Below are 6,396 nucleotides of genomic sequence, written 5' to 3' on the forward strand. Positions count from 1 at the left end.
AGATCTGGATTGTGACAGAAGTCGTCGGCACGGACCTTTCCAGATCCAGGCAGAAAGATTTCCTCTGCTAACGGCTCTGGTTGAGAGTCTCCCTCCTTTTCAGTCCGATGCGTTTGAGCAGTAGTCGTTCCCATCCTCTTGATTTCCGAGTCTCGTGAAAGAAATCCAATGCGAAAAAGACAGCAACGACCTTCTGATAGTTAGGAAAAAAAGGCAATCCATGTTCCGCCCTTCCTCTTTCGCTTGTTTTGGCTGTGAGTTCTTCTATTGAATCTGTTTCATTTTTCATGTGTTTGAATGTATTAACTGATTAGTACATGTGCATGAGTGACACGAGTTAATACAGGAAAAGAAAAAGCTGTACCAGTCTTGACATGTGTTAGTGCACGAAAAGCCTAAGCCACGTCCAATCTTGTTGAATTTCTTTTCAAGGTTTAAAAAAAGCTAATCCAGGTTCCTTTTGGTTGGGGTCTGTCAAATAGAAACTTGTTGAGATGGGACAGGTCAGTTTGAACTTTCTTTGAACCAGCAAATTTGCAATTTTTTGATTCTTCATACTGGCATGCCTGACTTGAATTATGCTTAATTAGCACTCATCGAGTTTGAGCTTTCTTGAAGTTTCAATATGTGCAGTTCAGGCTTGAGACTGACAAGAGTCAACGTGAACGTGTTACTGCCCCCGCGGGTCGACATGAGCTTCTCTTTGCTAGTTCAAGTCGACTGGAGCCGGCCAATGGCTAGAACAAGTCAGTTCAAGCTGCTTCGCACTACCGTTGCTAACGGATTCAAGTTGTCTGCAGTCGACACAAGCTTGCCGCTGCTGCCGCAAATCAACTCAAGCTCCTCGTTCCATCATGAAAGAGTAAAGCCCCAAAATGGGTACACAGCTAAACATGAGAGCAAGCAGACTATTATACGTGTAACTAAGCCTTCAAAATGGGGGTGTGCATGTAACTTAGCCGTCATAGAGCGGGTTCGCTTGTAAATAGGCCCAGACCAGCACCTCTTTGTTCTACATGGCATCTCGATTCTTCACTACACCCAATCTGTATCGACTCCCATTAATTACACCTTTTCTAGGTTACGAGTGTGGAAAGAGACTTCTTTCTTTTCATATTATATAGAATAGTCTTCTCTTCGTGCGTTTCCGGCTTTTTGCCTTCAGCACGCCATGGAAGCGGTGCCCCTAAAAGAACCGAGTTGAGGAGTCATTCCCTAACCCTAAAGCTTAATTGCTTCAAAGACTAGGATCAGGTTTCCTCTACTATAACTCATTGTTCTCCGAACTCGCCAAAGGCCCTGGGTTCGAATCCACTTCAGGATTTGAAGTCCTGTCTCAGTTCATGCTCGTCTAAGAGGCTGGTCGCCCTACAGTTCTTTTTGTTTGGCAGCTAGTTGAAATGTAAGCTCTCTTGCTTTCTCCTCTGGAGATTCATATAGTTCCTCTCAATTCAATTCTTTACCGTTCGTACCTTCCTTCAACTCTTTTCAGCCCAGTGGAGTGAAAAAGCTAGGAAAAGAAAAGGAGACTAAAGCGAGGAAGTAGACCTAGTTCCGTTTTCTACTTTATTTAGCCCCCTCAGTGGAGAGAACCTTACCCGGTATTTGAAAAAGCCAAGCATGAAGCCGAGAATTAGCTCTTTCATTGATGATGGTCGACGTAATAGCTCCTTTCTCTAACCAAGTAGACAGGAAAGGAAGAGTATGCACATTGGTACTCAAGGATGTCCTTAGAAAACCCTCTTTGCCAGTCAGTCTAGTTTCTCATGTAGGTGGGTATTCAACTCTTTCACTCCCCCTTTCTTCCTAGTGAGATCTTTTGACCGGGTTGAAAGTTACCTTTCTCCTTTTAGTCAGCCTTTCCCTATTTTACTCCTCTATTTAGTAAGCCTTCCCCTGGGATTTAGTTAGCAAAGTCTGTGAGCCCGGAAGCCTAAACCACTCTCTTCGGCACATTTTCCCAGCTCTACAAGCTACTCTTTCTTCTCTCTTGGGCTCTTTGACAGTAGCAATGCGAACAGTTAACTAGCAGAAAGGACGTGTCGGGCTAAATAAAGGATGAACTTTGGAAATACCTCTACCAGCCAACTAGGTAGAACTTATAGGCTTGTAGCATACTACACGTTTTACCCTATTTTTTGTAAAAGAGCTTCATATGCAACAATACCGGAGTACGGTACAGAGGGCAAAGAGACTGAACCTTCATATAGGACTACTTTTGATCAGGACTGACTTTTTTCTAGCGAAGAGACACTTAGTTTAGAGGGTCTGGCTAGCCCTTTGTTAAGATAGGCGTACAGAATGATGAACGTATGGAGTTAGTTCGGTGGGTTGGTTGGGGAGTGATTTTGTACCTAAGATTGCAGATTTTGGGCTCACAAAGCTGTAGTTGAGAGGTTTCTTTCATTGCTCGGGCATGCCTTCTTTACTTAGGGTATTTCATACCAACGTCTTGCCTGGCTTATCACACCAATCTTCTTCTTCCCTTGACTACAACGAGAGGACAGGTGATGTAAAGCAAAGGATCAGGAAAGGAGAGTTTCAGAGGGTCGGAGTCCCACAAGCAAAGAAGGATTCGAAATATGACGTCGATGTGATCATAGTAGAATGGACGTTGAGAATGGGCCTTATGGTCTTTTCGCTCCGTTCTTCCTCAACATGGTCATTCTCTGCCGCATAGAGCGCACTCTCAGGTCCGTCTTTTGCTTGGGTGAAAAAGGACTTTCACTGTCGATCCTGCTACTAGATTAGGATACGTAACCATTCGTCTCTTCCTTACTCATAAGCTCAATCCCAGGGTAGGCTATGCGGACGACTGCTCGACTCATTCTTCAATGGCCAAAGTTGGGTAGGAAGAATCCTACACCGGAAAAAACCTTTTGAATCCAAGACCTGAAGAAAATGAATACGCACTAGACTCCGTCAAATAAACATATTGGGAGAGAAGAGAGCTCTGTTCATCCAAGCAATCGGAGACACTAGTTAATCTACAGAGTAGTAGCTCGGGGCGTTAAAAAAAAGATTTAAAAAGGTAAACTGGAATGTGCAGAATATCTAGTCGAGTTCGCAGATTTGACTGAACACAGATAAACTATAAACGAAAATAGAGAACTGGATGCGGTTAAGCATACCACTTCGGAAAAGTGGAAAGGCACGGTGTTAAACCATAGGCCTTTAACGGAACTCGATCACTTATTAGACCGATATATGAACGGCAACCTCTTTAGCTTTTCCACTCCCTCACCACACCAACCACTGTGTGATACTGAACACCCACACAATCTCGATTTTAAAGAGAGAGACTGCCATCGCCATCTCTTTGGACATGCATGTGTTAAGGATATAGTTTAGCTAGCCTACCTTCTGATGAGCCAGGAGCTCGGATGTCTAAGACGCAACGCGTACGAATCGCTACGCTATGTTTCTTTCTATATGATAATATGAAAAACCAAAGTAAGTCTTTGACCTTCCAGCCAGGACCACACTACACTTTTCAATCAAATAACCCCGCTTCGCACCTATGAGCAAATCACTGAAACACAGGGAGAAGTCTGGTTGTTCATCACAAGATACACATCTCAGACAGCCAGGACCAAGCACAACTATATAGCTTCTCAACTGCATCCCGCTTGCTGAACGAGCTTATCTCATCAGTAAGATCACCCAGTAAAAGCAAATGTAGCAGATCATCCCATTCTAGGCCGACAAGGAGAAACCCCTTTTTTTTCCAAATGTAAAACAACGAGGATGATCGTTTAATCCTAGAGATGGGACCCGGCCATTACTATCGGTCTGCCTTTAAAAAGGAAAGTAGCTTTGGCCTTCGAAAGAGCTTATCAAAAAAGATTTTTTCAGTCGAGTCAGTGAAGAGAGCAATGAACGCCAAAATAAATTTCCATGGCTCCCGACCTGCAATTGATATAAGCATTAGCAGTATTTGAAAATGGTCTACCAAAAAGAATAGGTGGCTGCTTCCCCTTATGCACCACCCCCATGTCAAAGTATCAAAACAGATGCTTCTAGAAATTGGTACAGCTGAAATTTCTCGCACCACCTCATCAGGGAGAAAAAAAGCTAATAAACTAAGATGCCAATCCCTATTAGGAATGAGATAGTGGGAGAGAGACAAACCTTCCAACAGCTCTGACATGTTCATAGGAATAGGCCTTCTATTCAATGCAGTCCCACCGAGCCAAGGGTCTTATAACAATCGCACCGAATTACCATCTCCAATCCGCCACTGGAAGTTCTCTTTAATAGAATGACTGGCTTTACATATCTCCTTATTAATAGGAAATGAATGGGCAGCAACATAGAACCCATCCCAAGAACCCTCAAACCAGTATTTACCCCGGAGAACACGGCTCCACAACGTATTTAGTAGCGGATCCACTTTTCCTTATCTGTTAACGAGACTATACCTTTCCTCTGCCTATGAGCTAGCTAAAGATCCATCGTTATCCTTTCCAGCAATGGAGGCGGAATCAATGGTCATGTCAGGTTTCAGATTCAAAGAGAGATGTCAAGCAAGCGCCGAATCTGAGTACTCAACTTGCCCGACCCGCCTCTTCCACTAGACCTCGTCTTTCAAAGAGCAGCAGCCCTGCAAGCCTAATAGAACCTTGTTTCCTGGGCCAAGTCAGCCTATAAGTAAGTAAGTAGGGCTGAAGACAATTTGTTTGTTAGTTTTTCAATCTTCTTCCTTCTATGCTTAGAGTAAGTGGAAATGACCTCCTTGATCAGCAAGTAAGCGAGCGGTAGTTCAGTCTCCGACAAGTGAGGCCGAACTAGCCCCTGGATCAGCTCTCATAGTGGGGGAATCAGAGTCAAGTTAGGCGCAAAAGAGGGGGTTGACATCATTCGTCGTGATTGGATCAATCAGACTCCCCCACAGGAAATGCCAAGGGGCGCCCTTTATCATCGCCCATTTCTTCCTCATCTGCTGCTGCCTTAAGTGCGTAAAGTAGGCTCAGCTTCTTTGGTTTCTAAATATCTTGTAGTAGCCGAAGGTAGTCCAATCCGCTTGTTAGATTGAATTGAATCTTATATAACCTACGTAGCTAAAGAGAAAATCATAATAGTCTAAGTGGACCTCTCAAAGGTATAAATAAGTATACATTAGTCTTACTGGTTCGGTCTTTTTCTTTTTTTGTTATGATGCCCACATTTCATACTTCTCAATTCTTATTTATTCAAGGGTTCGTATGTACTGAGTGACTCTAGGTCTATTCAGATGCAGCTTCAAGAGAGCTTTATTCGGCCTTTGTATGACCGTCTTCCCTTCCTGTCTATCTCCTTCGGTCAGGTAGTTCTGCTTCCGATGCCGGAGGAGCTGGGTGGGATAGAAAGGTAGTTTCTGAGTTCGAGATGTCTGAGCTTGGAGGTTCCGCTTCTCTAATGTGATAATAAAGCAACAAGCAACGTCGCTCCCGTGCGCTCATCCCTTGCTTGTTCTTGAGCGCTAGTCATTCATCCGGGTTCTTGGGATATCTTGATTCTCTTTATGATGATGTAAGGGTCGGCAACAATGAATAAGGAATAGATCGGAAGTTCGCGCCAATCGATCTTCTGTAGGAGTAGGAGGTAGCGCGAATCCCCTCTTTCTTCGTTTAGAAGAGTGCTGGACCTCCACAACGTCAAACCATAGAACACAGCTCCTTTCGGTCGAACCCTAGGAAAGACGACTTTACCTTTTTCGTAGATAGTCTGAGTTCGAGCTACTGTAGTCTCCCCCGTTGACCTTCTTTTTTAGATAGAATCCTCAATGAGTGGAAAGGACTCCCAGACTAGCTCCGCAGTACGAGCCCCATACGGAGCCGCGCCCTTGTGATATGATAAGAAGAAAAGGGGCCAGGCCGCCCTCTTTTCTTTTCCGCACCAAGCCTTCTCTTCTTGTAAAATCGGGTGTATAGCTCAGTTGGTAGAGCATTGGGCTTTTAACCTAATGGTCGCAGGTTCAAGTCCTGCTATACCCAAAAAAAACCACTCTTGTATTCGTAAGGATGCATAGTAGCCTTCAAAGAGCACTCTTTGGCCTTGAGACTCGCCCCTTTCTCATCAACATCTCGACTTCGCTCGTTGTTTGAGGTAAGTATAAAGGAGATCAGACTGGCTCGGTACGAGTCAATCGACAAAAGCGAGAAACGAGGTTGCTCGACAAGGCTACGGTCTAACTTTTTCTTCCTAGCGGAGTTCAATACGAAAATAAAGGCGCTCCGCGTTGGGAATGGCGTACATAGTACGGGTGGCTGGTATAACTGATCAGGGTTGTTCTGAAAGCAAGTCAATTGGTGCTTTGGAAAGTGAGTGCCAGAGGCTAGTCACTGCTTGGTTTACAGAAGGGAAGGAAGAAAGAGATACCGAAGCAGATTCAGTATAGAAAAGAAGAAATTGATA

At 44.2% G+C, this 6,396-nt stretch overlaps 1 non-coding gene across 1 annotated transcript; it reads left to right on the top strand.

Moving 5' to 3' along the window:
• Positions 1–5,902: 5,902 nt before the first annotated feature.
• Positions 5,903–5,975, top strand: TRNAK-UUU (transfer RNA lysine (anticodon UUU)). Its single transcript has one exon. It is a non-coding gene; the product is annotated as a tRNA-Lys (tRNA).
• Positions 5,976–6,396: the final 421 nt, after the last annotated feature.

This window comes from Oryza sativa, chromosome 12, assembly GCF_034140825.1.
Source record: "Oryza sativa Japonica Group chromosome 12, ASM3414082v1".
Classification (NCBI taxonomy): Eukaryota; Viridiplantae; Streptophyta; class Magnoliopsida; order Poales; family Poaceae; genus Oryza; species Oryza sativa.